This window comes from Sorex araneus, chromosome X (genome assembly GCF_027595985.1).
Source record: "Sorex araneus isolate mSorAra2 chromosome X, mSorAra2.pri, whole genome shotgun sequence".
NCBI classification, from domain to species: domain Eukaryota; kingdom Metazoa; phylum Chordata; class Mammalia; order Eulipotyphla; family Soricidae; genus Sorex; species Sorex araneus.
The window spans coordinates 120,644,140-120,666,658 of NC_073313.1; the positions used below are offsets into that span (position 1 = coordinate 120,644,140).

At 43.9% G+C, this 22,519-nt stretch overlaps 2 long non-coding RNA genes across 2 annotated transcripts in view; both read left to right on the forward strand.

Moving 5' to 3' along the window:
* Positions 1–4,068: 4,068 nt before the first annotated feature.
* LOC129400149 (uncharacterized) lies at positions 4,069–5,344 on the forward strand. Its single transcript, XR_008627463.1, has 3 exons — positions 4,069–4,482; positions 5,046–5,107; positions 5,260–5,344. It is a non-coding gene; the product is annotated as an uncharacterized LOC129400149 (long non-coding RNA).
* A 342-nt stretch (positions 5,345–5,686) lies between these two features.
* The window catches only part of LOC129400116 (uncharacterized), a 50,231-nt gene continuing 33,398 nt past the window's right edge, over positions 5,687–22,519 (forward strand). The window contains exons 1-2 of the long non-coding RNA XR_008627439.1: positions 5,687–5,822; positions 13,142–13,250. This is a non-coding gene — a long non-coding RNA (uncharacterized LOC129400116). The remainder of the gene's footprint in view (positions 5,823–13,141; positions 13,251–22,519) is intronic.

Here is a 22,519-nt window from a genome sequence, read left to right on the forward strand (position 1 = left end):
GTGCAGCCGCCAAGGACGGGAAACTGAGGCTTCCTCCTGCCCTCACTCACCCCAGGACCCTTTCCTTCATGTTCCAGGTGCTGTGCCGGGTCCCCATGGCAGGCACAGATCCTGGAACGCAGAAGGCACGAAGACGGGGCCGGAGCGGGTCCTGGTCTCAAGCAGAGACCACCTACCTGTCTACCCGCTGGTGATTGACGACCCCTCGCCAGATTCCGCTCTCAGGGCGCTGTCTGGAAAGGTCGAGAGTTTTAAAATTCCTTTTGGCTTTGGGGACTGTGTGCCCGAGGCTTGCTCCTGGCTCTGTGCTCAGGCTGCTTCACCAGGAAATCCACAGGCGAAGATGCCGCAGGGGGAATTAACCCCAAGAAGGGGAAGCGCCTCTGTCCTGTCACAGCAGCTGTTTGCAGGACAGGGAGTGGCGGCTGGGTCAGGTGGCTTCACTAACGCTATTCTCTGTGGCTTCAGAAGCTGCAGGCACCGGGTTCTGGGCTCCGTGGCCTCTGACACCATCCTGAGAAGTCAGTGGGGGGGCAGCAGGCAGGTTGTGGCTGGGCTCAGGAGTCGAGGTTAGCAGCACGCTGCTGCCGCCCAAGCTCAAGGCGCCTCCAGATTCTCCTTTCGGCCTCTCCAGGGGTCTTTTAATCTCAGTTCCCCGACAAGGGATCACTCGGGGTGGGGTGGTGATGTCGGAGCACCCCACTTAGGCGAGGCTTGTGTGAAGTGGGAGGAAAGACACAGACGGTCACTTTCTCCCCATCTGCCTCTGTTCGCAGGGACTCAGGGTCACTGTGTTCTTGTCTCGCCTCACAGAAAAGGATTTCAGGAGTAGATGAGCAGTGAAGTGAAACAGATTTCAAAGGAACAGGTTTCAAAGGGGAGGAAGGAGAGAAAGTGGGAGAGAGGGGAGAGGAACGTCCTCAAGAGAGAACCGTGGGCTTCTCCAGAGGCAGAGAGAGCCTACACACACCCCAGCAGGAGACTTGGAAGGATCAGAGGCCAACCCTCAAGAGGGAAGATGCAGGCGACACAGGTGCCTGGCCACATGGGCAAAAGCAGCACATGTGGCCCCTCCCTTTGCTCAAGGTGGCTTTCATAGGGGTTTTTCCAGCCTGGCCCCACCTGGGGTTTCTACCCAGGTAAGAGTCTGTTACTAGGGAGGTTGCCAAGGGGGTGGGCTTGGGAGTGGGGATGGTCTTCTTGGAAATTCCTTTCCTGGACTTTGTTCCAGCTGCAGCTTCTCTAGCAGGGGGGTCCAATCTGCTCCAGGTCTGTTGCTGGCCACCCACCCTGTGCTGTCGCTCAGGCCTGCAGTGCTGCTGTGCCCCCCCGGTAAGAAGCTGACAGCCACTCATGCTCTTTCCTGTCTCAGCGCCCGAAAGAAACAGGATTCCACATAGACATTTATCTCTGTGTAGTGCTTAGAGAACTGTGGACTCTCTCTCCCCCCTCTCTCTCTTTCTCTCCTCCCTCCCTCTCTCTGCCTCTCTTTCTCTCCCTGTCTCTCTCCTTCTCCCTCTCTTTCTCTCTGTCTCTGTCTCTGTTCTCTGTGTCTCTGTCTCCTTTTGGGCATTAGGGTTTGCAGTACAGGGGCCGGAAGGTCATCATGCACATCCCTTTCCCTCCTTTCAACACCTGGTCCTTGTCAGAGTGACATCTCCAGCTCTCATTGTCATACTGGTCCCTTCTCTGTCCTCACTGCCCTTCCCCCGACACACTTGTGCGAGCTTCCCACCACTGAGCCTCTCCCGGCCCTGTTGGTGTGTGCCATACCCCCCTGGCCGCACCCCAGCTCACGTGCGTCTCCTTCTCGGCCAGGAGTCTGGAGCCATCAAGAGCAGCGGCCCGGGAGCTGGTCAGCGGCCAGAGACTCACCCGGGGGACAGGCTGGGTAGACACTGTACAGGGACCTCTGCGGGGACTCCGGGCAGGTGAGTACACCGGCGAGCACCACACAGGGCAGGGACTCAGAAAGTTAGCGCCTGCTCTGCACACGGTCCCAGGGCTGGTCTGCGCGTGCTGTCGGGGCACTGGCCCGTGGCCTGGATTGTCCTGGTGTCCGCAGAGGGTCCGGCTGCAGCGCTGTGTCCGTGGCTAGGCTGCTTAGCTTCTCTGATTCAAACGCCTGGCCGGTGCATTGTGGGTGCTGCTGCCACCTGAGTGACAGAGAAGGTCCCTGACACTGTGGAACATGTCAGGAGCGTGGAGTGTTTGTTCAGAGAAACGCCCACAGTTATGTCCTTATCATCCGCGGCCATAACGGTTCACGGTGAGTTTACCAAGTAGGAATAATGAAATGATTGTCATTCATTAGTAAGGAAATAATGGTCCTACAGCACGTTTTAAGCATTTGTGAGGCCAAATACTCTAGACATACATATATGTGTGTATATGTGTACACATATACATGAAAGGCCCAAAGAAGAGTGTTGTTGTTGTTGCTTGCTGGCCTATTTCATTCCTAACAGCCTGAATCATACTGGTCAGATTGACATCTCAAGGTAGGTCCTCTTCAGTGTGAAAATAGCTTACTAGATAGTGCAAAGCTCTGGATGATTTTTAATATCTTGTGTTGGAATGATAATTTGTTAAAATAAGAACACCAAATGGTAAAAATGGTTAAAGTAGAACCGCAGTAAATTAGAGCATGTCTCCTCTCTGTGGAGGAAAAATAGATCTACGTGAAGTCCAGTTCCTTGGAACTGAAAACATTTTTGAATCCTAATTCATTCTCCTTGCAATTTATGCATCTGGCGTTATTAAAATATTCATCTCTGAGCTAATGTGCCATCACAAATTTAATTTGCAAAACAGAGATGCCATGAATAGAACATACTCCATAATCACTTTTTCTAGGCTTCGTGTCGAAGGCACTCTTTGGGAAATATAGATAACTCAGTTCTCTCTTGTAACTCCACAACAAAATTTTTCCAAAGAAGCATCGTTTTAGGAAATCATGTAATAGACTCTCGGGGCCAAAAATTTAAGAATTATGCGCACACACACACACACACACGTACACATATGTACACACATAGTATATGTGTATATATGCATACACATGTTTGTGATGTGTGTATATATACATACACATGTACATACATGTGTACACCTGTGTACATGTATATGTAGTTCATTCTTTCTGCATGAGGGTATAAGCGGGCGTTCGGTTGCAGTGTGGGGAGCTCTGCACATTCTGCGGGCTCCCCCCAGAGCCTACCGGGCTGGCTGGACGGGCTGGGGCTGGTCAGCGCCTGGCTGTGCCCTCCAGCCCTGTCCCCCTCCAGGCCCCCGGCTTCCTGCCTGGACAGAACTTGTGTGCCTGAACCGGGCATGTCCCCCGCTGCGTACCTGGGCCGGTGTGTGCGATGCCGCTAGGGGGCGCCGTGCTCCCAAGAAAGGGGCCGCCCTGCCCAGCATCCCGCCCTGCCCTGCGCGGAACAGAGCTGGCCCTTCTGCCCGCTGGGGCAAGGCCTGGCACTGTGTCGGCGGGAGCCACGCGGGCTGCTGCTCAGCGCCGCTCCTGCGGGCTGCTGCTCAGCGCCGCTCCTGTGGGCTCCGGACTCACTCGCCCTGCGCAGTCTCTGCTCTCACGCTCTCCTGGCTCTGTTCCTCCCCCTCTCCCCTCTGCTCTGCTCTGCTCTCTCGCGCTCTCTCCTCTCTCCCTCTCTCCCCTCTCTGCTCTCTCTCCTCTCCCTACTCTCGTGCTCTCCTCTTTCCCTCCCTGTCCCTCTCTCTCCCGTCTATTCTCTCTTGAGCTCCCTCCTCTCTCTGCTCTCTGAGACTGTGTCCTGACTTCTCTCTCCTCTCTCCTCTTCACCTCCCTCTCCTGTCTCCTCTGTCCTCTCGAGCTCTCTGCTGTTTGCTTTGCTCTCTCGGCTTCTCTTCTCTCGGCCAAGCTCTGTCTGCTCTTGTTCTGTCTCCGCTCCTCTGCTCTGCCCCTGCTCGGTGTCTCGTCTCCTCTGTTCTTTCTCTTTCCTCTTTTCTCTCTGGTGTCCTGTCAAGCGCTGTGTCTTTCCTCTCTGTCAAGCTCTCTCTGCCTTCTCTCCCTGTCTCTCTCTCTCCCCCTCCTCCTTCCTCCTGCCCCCTTCTGTCCCTTCTCTGTGCTGTGTCTCCTTCCCTCTCTTACCTCCCCCTGCTCTCTCCCCTCTGTCTTGTCTCTCGCTCTCTCTCTCTCCGGGAGGCCAAGGGGCTGTGGCCCTCACAGGGCAGCCGTGCGTCCTGTAGAGAACAGAGAGGCGCAGGCATGGCCAGCAGCAATACGGGAGGGTGTTGAGGGCCAGGGGGCCAGTGTCGAGTGGGAAACTGGCAGGACTGGGCCCGCCAGGGCTCCCGTGCCCCCGCATGAACACAGAGTTCACTGCTGGGGAGCTACAGGCCTTCGAGAGGCTTTGCAGACATGCGTGCGGCCATCCCGGGTTTCCTCCCTGGCCCGCCGTATTCACCCCACGCCTGCCAGGACTGAGTCCTGAGCACTACCAGGTGTGGCCCCCTAACCAAACCAAACCAGACCAAGAGAAACCCCCAAAGACAGACTCACCCACACCTACTTATTTCCGGCTCCTTTCCCGGTCGGCATGTTCCCTTCCCTTCTGTCAGCATGCGGTTCCTGTCCAGAGTTACCATTTCCAACTGTCTGTGTCCTGGTGGTCTGTTCTGTGTCTGCACCAGTGGGTGGAACAGCGAACCTTTGGACCCTTGCAGCCTTGAGGCAGTCACTCTGTGTGTGTTTGTGTGTGTGTGTGTGTGTGTGTGTGTGGTGTATGAGTTTATACTCCCTGCCACCCGGTCACGGGTTTCCGGTTCCCCTCTGCTTCATGGGCAGGCCCGCAGTCTGTCCTGCCACTGGGGTTCCGGAGCATGGCCAGAAGACACAGCAGTCTGCCTTGCTGACAGCAACGTGCGTTCCCGGGTCCTGCCATCTTCTCTCCTTGCTTCGTTTTGGCATCTCTCGTCTCAATCTTGGCTCCATTTTCTACTCACGTGTCTTGCACATTGATTTTAAAGAATAATCTGCACATTTATTATTATTATTATTATTTCAGGTTTTTGTCTCCCATGGTGGTGCTGAGGACTTACTGCTGGCTCTGCTCCAAAGACACTCCTGGTAAGAAGGGGGTTTGGAACCTGGGTCCGATGCATGTAGGGCAGACAGACACCTTCCCCACTGTCCTGCGGCTCGGCCCTGGTCCGATCTGTGCACTTGACTGTGTCTTCTAAGCTGCTCTGTAAGCTGTGTGCTGTGTCCCTTCCTCGCAGTGGGGTCTGTGCGCCAGAGTCTCTGCATTCTCCCACGACTACAGGCTCACTCGTGCCGGAGTGTTTAGAGAAGAGGCAGCCATTTCCCTATCACGGGAGCCCCGGTTCATTGGGTCCCCTGAAGGAATCTTTCTTCTCCTGCCTTGACTCAGGAGGTAGGTAGAGACGTCTCTTTTTTCCTCAAGAGATGATTGTGTTTTCTTTTTTGGGGGGTGCGGGATGGTTCTGGGTCACACTTGGCGTTGTGCAGGTTTACTATGGGCTCTGGGCTCATAGATCACCCCTGGCGGGGCTCAAGGGACCATGGCGGGTGCCGGGGTGCAAGCCCAGGTCAGTGGGTCGACCCTTGTTTGTGTCTCTGTCCCACGAGGCTGTCGCTGTCTTTGGCCCACACGGGGTGGAAGGGGTGCAGCCACTTGGGCCTTGCCCTCTGCATGCAGGCGCCGGCGTTTCCTGAGCAGCAGTGACGAAGGTCCTGCCATCATCGTCCAGAGGAGCCCACAGTGGCCCTGAAACACACGTGTGTGGTGGGACCCAGCCCTGGCACCGTGTCTGTGCTGCTGGTAAGCTGGGGGACAGTGTCCGCGCCCTCCATCCATTTGCAGCTCTGACTGGAGCACACTGACCACACCTACCCCTGCCCCGTTCTGGGCACTCTCTGCAGAGATTGTACAGACTTGCTCACTCACCTGCCCCCCACCACAAACACACAGACACGTACACATAGACATACACTCAGGACCCAGACAGAACACAAAGACACATACAGACACACACACATGCATACTCATATACAGAGACGTAAAACAAAGACATAGTATGCACACAGGGACACAGATATAGAGGCACATATACCTGTGTACACAGACAAACACACAGATGCACACACATGCACACACAGACACCTCCATGCACACATGGACACAAACATGCACAAACATATACACAGCCACACATGCACACACACAGACTTCTACACACAGTCATACTTATGCACATAGAGAGACATGCACTATGAAACATGCATATACACAGACAGATAAATACAGAGACTCATGTACACAGAGAGACACAGATATATACAGAGGCACTTGCACACACAGAGACATTCATATATACAGAGACACATGCACATAGACATACACAGACATTTGCACAGAAAAACACATGCACACGCAGACACATAATGCACACACAGAGACACCAACCGTACACACACATACACAGACATACAAATAGACACCATACATGCACACACAGAGACATAAACACACAAGTAGATTCATACACACATATATACCCAGGCACAAATACACATTTTTTTTTTGCTTTTTGGGTCACACCCAGCGATGCACAGGGGTTACTCCTGGCTCATGCACTCAGGAATTACTCCTGGCGGTGCTCGGGGGACCATATGGGATGCTGGGATTTGAACCCAGGTTGGCAGCGTGCAAGGCAGACGCCCTACCTGCTGTGCTATCACTCCAGCCCCACAAATACACATTTAGACATAGACACAGAGACCCACAAACATATACATGTACATAGACATACACACACAGAAAGATACCCAGACACAAACACACATGCAGAGACAGACACACAGACACAGATATACACGGAGACATACACAGATACACATCCACATGCACACTCACACAGACACATACAGAGACATATGCACAGACAAAACTTTCAGACACAGACATAGATACACACAAACACAAATACAACACAGACACAAACATGCACACACACAGAGACACAGATATATGCATAGACACAAATGCACAGACATACCCACAGACATATAAACAGGCACACACAGAAACACATGCACACACACTGACACAGATATATAGATACACCCATATGCAGACAAACACACATGCACACAGACATATACACACAGACACATCAAAGAAATGCAGACACAGACACATCTACATGCATGTACACACTGACAGACACACATACATATATATATGTAGAGACACATGTATACACAGACGCACCGACATATACATAGACAGACATGCATGCAAGCATATGTTTATACACACTGGTGTTTACACAGAAACATACATGCCCACACAGAAACAAAGACATACAGAGGTATTCTTGCACACACACTGACATAAAAGACACAAAGACATACATAGACATATTCACACACACAGATACATGCGCATACACATGAACACAGATAATTTCACAGACATACACAGACACATGTATAGATAGACACACAGATACACAGACACATACCAAGCTATACACAGTCACACACAGACATATACACAGACACACTCACACGCCACAGAGTTACAACACGGACTGATGCACAGATTCATAACATGTGCATAAAACAGACATATGCACAGACACACAGATATATAGAAAACCGCACACACAGTGCATAGACACATGGCACACACAGACATATACACAGACACAAACACATGCACACACATACACAGAGACACACATATGCACACACTGAAGAGACACAAAGACATATATACGTAGATATAGACACAGTGACACAGACATATACATAGACACACAGGCATATACAGACACATTCAGACACACAACATGCACACACACAAGCACACAGTCACATAGACTCACAGACACTTAATATACACAGACACACCCAGTGCACACACAGTTATACACACAGGCATATAACAAGACACACACAATATACAGACTCACATGTATATAAACAGACACATATCCACATGCAATACAGTCACAACGCGGTCTTATACACAGACTCACAGCATCTTCACAGACACAAACACATATACACAGGCACACAGACATATGAAGTGATACACACATGTGCACAGACATATGTGCACACACAGATGTACACAGAAACATGCACACACTAATCCAGATATAAAGACACAGACACCTACACAGACACATTCCCATGCCACACAATCACAACACGGACTTACGCACAGACTCACAAGATGCGCACACACAGACACAAACAGACATATGCACAGACAGACATATAGAGCCACATACACATGTGTGCCAACACATGTGCACATACACAGACATACACAGAAACACACATGCACACACAGTCACAAAGACAAAGACACACATATACACAGACACAAAGACACATATAAATATACATAGGTTCAAAGACAGTGGCACAGATATACACAGATACAATCACATACATACAAAGTGTACACAGACACACATATATGGATGGACACAAAAACACATATATATATAGGTAGGCACCCCCATTGCATACACATACACAGGCATATATCAAAACACATATCACACACCGGTAGAGTTACACACACAGACTCACATAGACACATACACACAGACACACACCCATATACAATACAGTCACAACATGGTTTTAAACACAGACTCACAACATGGGCACAGACAGACATAGACAGACATGTACACAGACGCACACACATGCACACAGAGATACACACAGACATGTACCAAAAAACACACATAATCACACAGATATACAGACTCAACAGATACTCACATGCCACACAGTAACAAAATGGATTTATGCTTGGACTCACAACATGCACACACACAGACAAAAATTAACATATTCACAGACATAGACATCCATACACACATGTGCACACACTGACAGAGACAAAGGCACACAAAGATAGACACATATATACAGAAAGATATATGCATAGATACACAGACACAGTGACACAGAGACAGATATGCAAACAAACTTATACACAGACACACAAATACACACAGAGACACACAGATTTATACACAGATACAAACGTACACACAGAGACACACAAGACAAATGCACAGACACCGGCATGCACAGAAACACAAATGTTAACACAGAAACATACATGTACACATATAGACTCACATAACAAATACAGACTCATACACACATGTGTACATAGAGTCACATAGACACATATGCAGATATATACACAGATACACATAGTGTAAACACAAGACACAAATAGATATATACACAGACACATTTACACATAGAGAAACACAGACATATACATAGCACACCCATATTCACACACAGACACATGAGCACAGTCATCAGACATATACACACAGACTCTTGACACACAGAGACATATACACTGACACACAGACATATATCTGAACATAGAAATACAGACACACACACCGAATTTACTCAAACACAGACATGAAGACATACAGACATACACAAGTGAACACAAAGACAGATTTTTACCTGGACACACAGATATACATACAAACATTTATACACAGATACACATTCATACAGAGACACAAACTCCCCACACAGACAACACACACATGTGCACAGACATAGACACACACAAAATAAAGACATATTCACAGATAACACATGCACAGAGACACACACATCTACATAGACACATAGACATGATCACACAGACACACACAGATATATACACAAATGCGTATGTGCACAGAGAGACACACAAAGATACACTCACACACAAGACACATGCAGACATATAGAGACAGGCACATATACACACGTATATACACAGGCACACAGACATACCAAGACACAACACATGAGCACACACATACACAGACACACACACGAAGATCATGTCATCATCATCCAAAGGAGCACCACAGTGGCCCTGGAATGCACACACATTCATAGACATTTGACAGACCCATAGACACATACATATGCACAGACACACACATGCCGACATAGACACAGATACAGACAGACTCACACAGACATACAGACAGTCCCACATGTAGCAAAATCACAACGTGAAATTATACACAGTCTCACAACATGCACATATAGAGACAAAAATTGACGTAAACACATACACACAGATATATAGACAGCCACACACAGATATACAAGATACATACACACAGACATATACACAGATACACACAGACATATACAGAGACATACATATACAGATTTAAAAATAGAGGCTTAGTTATGCACACACAGACATGTACATAGATGCACACACACCATATAAATAGACACCCATGGACACACAAACATACTGACATACAGACATATATAAAAACACAGACACTCAGACATAAACACAGACGAACACATGTGCATACACACATGCACACAAAGAGACACAGTCAGATACAGACCCGAAGACGCATACACAGATTTATGCATAAACAGACACGCGAACACAGACACACAGAAATGCATATGTGAACACACAGACATATACACAGGCACACACAATCACGCATATTACAGAAAGACATATATATATATATTGCACGCATAAGCACAAGTAACATAGAAATATACACAAACAGACTCACAGGTATATGTATTGAAACAGACACATGCATACACAATTAGGCATACACAAACCAGAGACACAGATACACATACATATACATAGGTAACACACAGATACATGCACAAGCACACAGACAACACACATATGCACACATGGAGACAGACACAGACATATGGCACATATGCACAGACATGAAGACACATGCAGACATATTCACACACACTTGCGCACACACAGATATAGATAGAGACACACGTGCACATGCTGTGCCACATAGACATATACACTGACAGATACATACGCACACAGAAGACATGCAGATTCACACAGACACACAAACGCACAGACAACAGTTATACACTTCAATGTGTAAACAGAGACACATGCACACACAGACATATACACAGACACATGCACACAGATGTGCACACAGATGTACACATAGAGACAGATGTATAGACAGACATACACACAAACACATGCATACAACACATTCACATACACAGTCACACACAGAGACACAGATATATACACAGACATGCATGGACACTCACACTCAGACACACAGACATATAGACACAGACACATACAGATACACAGTCATCCACAGAGAGATGCACACATATATAGACAGACACAGACATGCACACAGACATATACAGATACACATGTATACAGAGACATACATAAGCACAATAAATAGACATACACACAGGGTCACACATATACATACAGACACAAATACAAATACACAGACTCACACATAGACACATTTATATAGAGACAGAATCATATACACAGAGACAGATATATGCAAACACAGACACATGAACACACAGACATATACACAGACACAGACCTATAGACAGATATATACACAGGCACACATAGACATAGACATACACAGACACAGTGCTCAAACAGAGCCACACACAAAAAGAGAGAAACACACACAGATATATGCATAGACACACAGACACATGCACTCACAGAGACATACACAGGCACTCAGAAGCATATCCAAACACACAGAGACATGCACAGGCATGTACACAGACACACAGTTATATATAGTTATAAACGGACACACAGTGCACACAAGCAGACAGACATATAGACACCCAAGACTTAGAAACAGAGATATACACAAACTTACACAGACAGACACAGACACGCATACGTGCACATACACAGATACTCAGACATAATACACACAGACACACAGAGACATGTCACAGACACATACACAGAAATATATACAGACATGACCCCCCATACCCACATACAACACACAGACCAATACAAAGATGTACACACAGAAGAACAGAGACGTGCGCGCTTACACACAGACACACTGATATACTAAACACCTCCATGCACAAAAGGCAAACACACACAAACATATACACAGACGCATTAGACACATGCACAAACACCCACAAGATCACAGATACACAAATGTAAGCATAGAAACACACATTTACAAATAGATACAGAGACATATACACAGACACATGGACATAGACATGGATACACTTACACACATGCGGTGCACATAGTCACACAAACACAGGCACACAGACATGCACAAACATACAGACATACACAGGCACACTGCAAACAGACACAAATTGATATGTACACAGACATAAACAGAAACATATGGACATATACATAGTTTTACGCACGTGGCACAATTGTCATAATTGTATACACAAACATATACACAGACATGTACACATACATGCAGACATATAGACAAGTACTGTAAACGCACAAACACATATATAGACACATGCACAAAGAAACACAAACATATAGAAACATACACATGTACACATATACGTAGAGACACACAAATATACAGACACCAGATATATACAGAGTCTGACACACAGACATACACACCGACATACACAGACAAATCAGACATATACACAGACACATACGTGAACACATAGACATAAACAACAGAGACTCACACAGGCACACACACATGTACACATAAATATACAAACACAAACATATACCGAGGTGTATACACAAACATGTACACACATATACACACAGACATACAAACACAAACATACAAACACATACCGAGGTGTATACACAAACATAGAACACACATGCACACACAGACAAATATAGTCCCATACAAACATACAAATATAGACATACAAACAAGAGAGACTAGTCTGAATGTAGGCTCCATTTTGCAATCTTGCACATTGCTTTTAAAGAATAATTTGCACATTTTAATATTATTAATATTTCAGTTTTTTTGTGCACACGTGGTGGTGGTCAGGGCTTACTGTTGGCTCTGCTCAGGAGTCACTCTGGGAGAGGCGGGGGCCTGGGGGATGTCGGGGATCGAACCTGGGTCTGTTGCACGTGGAACAGAGAGACACCATCCCCACTGTCCTGCGGCTCGGCCCAGACACTTGACTGTGTCTTCTGAGCTGCTCTGTAAGCTGTGTGCTGTGTCCCTTCCTCGCAGTGGGGTCTGTGCGCCAGAGTCTCCGTGTATTCTCCCCCGACTGCAGGCTCACTCGTGCTGGAGTGTTGAGAAAACAGGCAGCCGTTTCCTTGTCACGGGAGTCGGTCCTTTGGGTCCCCTGAAGGAATCTTTCTTCTCCTGCCTTGACTCAAGAGGTAGGTAGAAACGTCTCTTTTTTCCTCAGGAGATGAACACATGGAAATACAGAGACACAGACACATGCACACTAATACAGACATATCCACAGAAACATAGGTACAAACACATGCACACATAGACATATACAGAACACATAGAAATATATAAATACATTTGCATAGACACACACATGCATACACACGGACAAACACAAAGTCACACAAATACACAATTAAGTATACAAACAGACATAGACACATCTACTCCACATATGGAGATATATATAGACACAAACACATGTGCGCGTACACAGACACAAGCACATGCTCACACAGACATACACACATACTCAGACATATAAAAATAGAACACACACATGCACACACAGACATATACAGTCACATACAGACATATGTAGTCACACACAGACACAAACATGTGCACACAGATTGACACAAAAGATGTACTCACAGACATTCAGATGCATTTACCGACATCCAGAGACACAAAACAGATATACACAGATACATACAGGTACACATACACATCATAGATGCATATGTATACACAGACCAACACACATGCAAACACAGTCATATACATAGATGCACACATATTTGCATATATATAGACACCCATGCACACATAGATATATACATAGACTCAGTTACACACATATACACACAATGAAATACATGTATACTAACATATATTGGTAGACACACATGCACAGACACACATATATACAGATAGTCACAGAGGTAGACATACACGGTATATTCATACTATGACACAGACATATGCAGGATGCAGAGGTAGACACATATGAATACACATACACACATGTACAGACAGACATACACATATGCATACACATAGACATAGACATACACATATCAATTTACAGGGACACACAAACATATACACAGAGCTACATATATACTCCAACATAGACAAACACGTTCACACAGAAGCACAGACATGCAAACATGCTCACATAGACACAAAAGAGATATACATACAGATCTCACAGATTACACAGAAACACATGTGAACACAGACACACTCAGACATATACACAGACACTCAGAGACACAGATATATGCAAGACACACACATGCACGCAAATACACAGACATGCACAGTCAACACCGGCATATACACAGATAAAAATATAATCACATGTACAACAGACATCTGCAGACAATACACACATGTAAGCATATACATTTACAAATAGATGACAGACATATACCACACACAGACATACACACATACAGAGACACATATATGTATACAGAGATACACAAATGCACACACAGACATATTCAGAGACACACATAGATACCCACAGATGTGTACACAGACACAGACCTATACATGGACACAAATGCACACACAGACACAAACATGTGTGCACATAGACATACATATACATAGACACAAATATGCACACATAGATACAGACATGCACAAACTGAGTCACACATATACAGAGAAACATACCAACATGTAGACCTACAGCAATCAGAGAGATACAGACTCACACACGTGGGTACACACATATGGAAATATACACAGAGAAACAGACATATACTGAAATATACACACAGACACAGATATAGACAGACACACAATGCACATAGACATGCACACAGATATATATACAAACACACTCATAAACAGTTACAGTTTTGTAAATAGACTCAATCACAAGACAAACACACAGTCACACACATGTGCCACATATTTACATACACAAAGTTATTTGCAGACATAGGCATGTGCACTTACACATAGACATACATATTTACAGACACACACACGCACATACTGAGACAAGACGTATACATAAATACAGAAATGCACATACACAGAAATGTATGCATTGACACATTCTCACAGACACATGAACACACAAATATACACAGAATATAGATAGACATGGATATATAAATAGATACACAGCCAAATGCACAGAGTGGCACTGACATACACGGACACATGCATGTATACACACAGACATTACACACCTTTACAGTCACATAGATTCCACTACAACACATTATATATGCAGAAACACACAGGCCTTTGCAGACACACATACATACATGGAAACACAACATATACACACACATGCCTAGACACACAGACACATGCACAGACTAACAGATATATACATAGACACATGCACACAGATGCATGGACGGAGACATTTATACAGACACTGGCATATAGAAATACAGACATACGTATACACCAACAAATGTACACACAGACACACATGCACACATAGACATACAGAAACACGGAGCCATATAGATCGAGACAGAAATAGACACAGTCATACACATATACAGTACATGTGCAGACAGAGATACATATAGAGACACACTTGCACACACACGAAAAACAAACATATATATATATACACACAACACACAGACTCACCCAGATACATAGAGACACAAAGGTATATGCATAGTCATGCAGACACAGTAACACATAGACACATATGCACAAACACACAGAGACTGATACAGACATATACATAGACATAAACTGAAATGTAGACATAACACAGACATATACACATGTACACACATATACAAAGACACAAGTGCACACACAGACATATAAAGAGACTCACGCCCATGTGCACACATACACCAACATATAGAGACATACACATGTACACACATAGAAAAATAGACACAGACATATACATAGACACATCCGCACAGACGTATACACAGACACAGATATATACATAGACATACAAACACATGTACAGACATGCACATAGACAAAAACAGATACACACGTGCAACACACCAGAAAACAGATAAATACACGTGCATGCAGTAACACATGCAGACATAGACATAAACTCAGACACACAGACATAAACCGAGAAATGTACAATAGAGACACAGATATATGCACACTGAGGGGCTAACATACAAATACACACAGGCATATACATAGACATAAACCCACATATGCACACACAGACATACACACAGACAAACAAACAACATACATACACAACAGACTCAGAGATGCATATACGTATAGACATACACACACGTGCCCACTCACAGAAACAGACATGCAGATATATACATAGATACACAGAAAAATGCAGATACACACAGACACACATAGACCCATACATATACACACATACAAATGCAAAATCACACATGAACATACAGATATACTGACATAAAGACACGAAAACGCACAATGATAGAGACACACATACCTGTACACAGAGACACACACATTCACACACAGACATATAGAAAGACACAGAAGGATACCCAAACACAGTCACACACCCAGTGCATACAGAGATACACATACATATACACAGAAAGACATATGAACACAGACATGCGCTTAACACACAGAGACTCACACAGACATATACACAGACACAGACCCACATGCACACACATAAACACAACAGAGACAGAGACACACACATATATAGACGTAATAATATGCGTAGACACAGACATACACAGATGCACACACCTGTGCAGACACATATACACAACCCTACATCCATATGCAGACACAGACACACACATGCACACACACATTCATACAAACACACTTAGACATATACATACGCATGTGCGCACAGATACACACAGACATTATATACACACAGACATAAACATGCCCAGACATACACAGAATGTACAGACATACATAGTCACACAGACATACAGATACACACAACACAGGCACACACCAGCATAAGATGCACACACAGATACACATGCACACACACAGACATATACACAGAGATATATATACACAGACAAAGATATAACATGTGTAGGCACATTTATAGTCATATCTATGGAAACACAGAATGCACACACACAGGTATATACATAGACATATATCAGAGAGACAGATACAGAATTATATGTTGACACACAAATATAAATATAGGAGCTGGAGCGATAGCACAGCGGGTAGGGTGTTTGCCTTGCATGCGGCCGACCCAGGTTCGAATCCCAGCATCCCATATGGTCCCCTGAGCACCGCTAGGGGTGATTCCTGAGAGCAGAGCCAGGAGTAACCCCTGTGCATCGCCGGGTGTGACCCAAAAAGAAAAAAAATATATAAATATACACAAACACAAACATGCACACACAGACACAGACATACAGAGACTCAGACATAAACACATACCCACATGCACACAGACAAAACACACACACAGACTCACTCACAAGTGCACACGCAGACAAATACACAAACACGGATACAGAAAATGAACACAGACATGCAGACATTTAAATACACAGGTGCACGTACATATGCATAGGCATGCACAGATGCACAGATGAGTATTCCGACACACACATACAAGGACACATACAACCAGATCATAAACATGCACACAAAATAGATACAGGCATACACACAGACATGCACCCCCATGCACACACAGACATACACAGATATACAGACATATATGTGTACACAAACACACATGTGAGCTCACAGGCACCCACATGCTTACACAGACACACTCACATGCACACGCATACGTATACACTCATACAATATATACCAGCACAAACCACATACACAAAGACACACATACACAGATTTACACTGACATGCATACAGACACATGGACTCATACAGAAACACAGAAACAAGCTTGCACACACAAATGACAGCCAAAATACAAAATAGACACAAATCCACACTGACACGCACAAGCACCTATAGACAGACACTCACATGCACACAATCAGACATATAGAAAGACACACAAAGACTAACACAGAGACATGTAAACGCAATGATAGACATACAGACATATACACAGACACACACTGAGACACAGACATATCCATAGACATGGACACATAAACACAGACATAGGCACAGAGATACACAGACATAAATGGTCATACATAGAAACACAAGGACATATGCATTTATACACAGACACACATGCACACAGAGACCCAAACAGACATATGCACATACATACAATCACACACACAAATGGACATATACAGATACACATGCACACACAGACAACAGACTTCTACACACATAGACTCAGACACACAGATATATACAGACATATGAAAATAGATATATAAAGACACACACATATAGACACACTTAACATGTACATATAGGCACGCATATACACATAGACACATACATACACTCACACACAAGCACATATACACAGAAACACATATCCAGACAAAAACAGATATATTCATAGACACACGTGCATACACACAAATATATAAACAGAAACACGAACATACACAGAGACTCACATAGACATATGCACACATGCACACACAGCTATAACATGTACATATATACAAACTTATGTGCACAGACACACAGATACGTATATACACATAGACACAATCATACAAATACACAGACACGCAGACATATACAGATACATTCGCTAAATGATACTTACACTAACTCATACACAGACATAGATACGTACACACTGATACACATGCACACACAGACAACACGTATACATGTAGACACATGCACACACAGACATACAATAACACATACAGACATATATACAAAGAAATATCGAAACAGAGATGTGTACAAACAGGCATATTCAGACACATGCACACTAACACAGACACTATATATATATATATACAAACACAGACATATTCATAGACAGTGTATACAAAGAGCAACACACATATACATAAACACACACCTACATGCTCACACAGACATATACATGTACACACAGACATACACACGATCAAATGCACACATACATGGGCAGAAACACATGCACACAAAAGTGACATATATACACAAAGATACACAGATGCACAGGCACACACATATGTACAGAAAGACAGACCCATGCACAAATAGACACAGATATACATATACACACAGACCCACACATACATATATGCGGTCACATTCACACTCAAAAACACACAGACGTATACAGACATACATAGATATACACAGACAAACATGTGCACACACAGAGACACACACACATACCCGCACTATTTATACAGATATCCGACATTCTCATACACAAAAAACATAGACATAGATACATAACAGGCACACACAGACATGTATACATAGACACAAGACAGATATACATGCAGAGACAAATACATGCACACAGAGACATATACTCAAACACAGATACACATAATCACACATGAACAACATATATATATACAGACACACATTTGCATAAACGCATGAGTACACAAGCATATACACATACAAACATGTACACAAACACAGAAACACACAGAGACACAGAAACAGACACAAAAACGTACATAAACAGACATATACACAGAGACATGCACATACCCAGATACATCCCACAGACATATATACAGACACATAGACATGCTCAAACACATGAATACAATGAACACACACATGCACACACGTACATATATCTAAAAAAGACACAAACATATATACAGACCCACACACATGGACACACACAGACAAACATATACACACAATGACGTGAACACAGGTACAGATACCTACAGAGAGACACACACCCAGTGTACATAGGATACATACAGACACAAATGTGTACACAGATATATGCAAACACATATGCAAACACATATGCATACACGGATATACAGACACATGAACACACATGTAAATGGATGCACATAAACAGACACAAACTTGTAGACACACACACATAAACACACAAGCCACACAGACATAATATACAGACACGCACACAGAGGTACACACAAAGACCTATATAGTCACAAATATATGCATGCACAGAAACACACATAGATTCACACAGACATTTACATAAACAGATACCCACATGCACACACAGACATAATACACACATACACAAACAGCCAAAAATGTGCACACACAGAATGCAGTAGGCACAGACACATAAATATACACATAGACACACAATCACAGACACAGAGGAACATAAAAATATATAGGCACAGAGATATACACGTGCACCCAGATATACACAGACATACACAGAAACACATATGCATACTCAGACACCAAAGCACGCACACAGATCACACATGCAAACAGACATATACACACATAGAGACATACATGGATACCCAGACACACATGCACACACACAGACATAGACTCTTATGCACACAAACATATGAACACACTAACATATACACAGACTTATAGACAGACACAAATACTGACAAATACAGAGACACACACCCGTATACACACATAGAGATATGCAAAAATATGCACAGAGAAACACATGAACACACACAGACATTTAAAAAAAAGACATGGAGAGACATATATACAGACAATCATGCAAAAGATATACAGATCTACACAGACACACAGCCATATACACAGATATGCAGAAAGATGCACATATATACATAGATACACATGATCATATAAATAAACAACAAATACATATGCAAAAGCACATAGGCATCTAGACACAGATGCACACAGAAATAAGCACATACACCGACATACACAAACACAGACAAGTATACAGACACACATGCACATGCACACAGATATTCACATAGACATATACATAGACATACACATTCACGCATCCATAGACAACAAGACACAGTGACATACAGATAGACATATACTTGCACATAACACACAGACGTATATACAGACACCACACACGTGCACACAAAGACACAGATATATACCAAGATACACACTCAGTGCACATACAAACACAAGACATATACAGACACACATACCATATGTACAGACAGTATATATGCACACTCAGACATGCAGATGCATGCTCACGTAGATATATACAGAAACAAACACAGACATACACAGCTATATACAGACACGCATGTGCACGTAAAGACATACAAATACACATACAGCAAAACAGACACATACACAGAGATACACATACATACACACAGACATGAAGACACATATACAGACATATACACAGACGAATAAGGCACACATATATACACAGACATATCCAGTGGACACACAGATACACATACAGAGACGTACAGAGAAACATCTACACTCAGACACAGATAAACACGTACAGACTCACACATATACACAGATATAAATACACAGACATGCAACAGTGACATATACATAGACACAGAAATGTTCAGACATGTGCTCACAAATACGTGAACACAGACATATACAAACACACACATGCACATACAGATATGCAAAGACACATGCGCATGCACATGCACACACCAACATACATAGAAACACACAGACATATGCACAGATATATAGAGACATATACAGATATATAGAGACACACACAGACATGCAAATATATACACAGAGAAAACCCCAATGCACACAGATGCACGCATAGTCATATGTGAAGACACACAGAGACTCAAACATATGCACAGACGCACACCCAATGCAACACAGTAACAACATGGACTTACATATAGACACACAATATGAACACATGTAGACAGAGACACATATAGATACAGACATGCACACAGACACATGTGCACATGCAGACACCAGACACGTGTGCACACATAGACAGATATATACATGTGCACACACTGATACACAGTAACATATATACAAAGACACAGATATATGCACAGACACAAAGACAAACATATATACATTGACACACAGACACAAGACACTGACACATAGACAAATATATTTAGACACATCCAGGGCACACACAAAAAAACAGAGGCAAATACCAAGACACAAACAAACACACAGAGACAGAGATACACACACACAGACTCACATAGACATATACAAAGGCAAGCACCCAGATGCAATAATACACAACACTGACTTATACAGACTCACAACATGCACATACACAGACATATTCATAGACACATAAAGAAATATAGAGCCACACATGTGTATACATAGACATGCAAAGAGACACACATGCACACTCTGACAGACAATGGACACAAAAGACTCACATAGACCTATACACAGACACACCCACATGCAACACACAACATGGTTTTACACAAGACAACATGCGTGCACACAGGCACAGACATATACATAGACATATATACTGTCACACACATGTGCACACACAGATATACACAGACATTTGAAGACACACAAATGTGCACATACTGACAAAGAGACACAGACACAAAGACACATACATATATACACTAGACACAGACATTCACAGAATTGTATGCAGACACACATATATACACAAGCCCACACAGACATA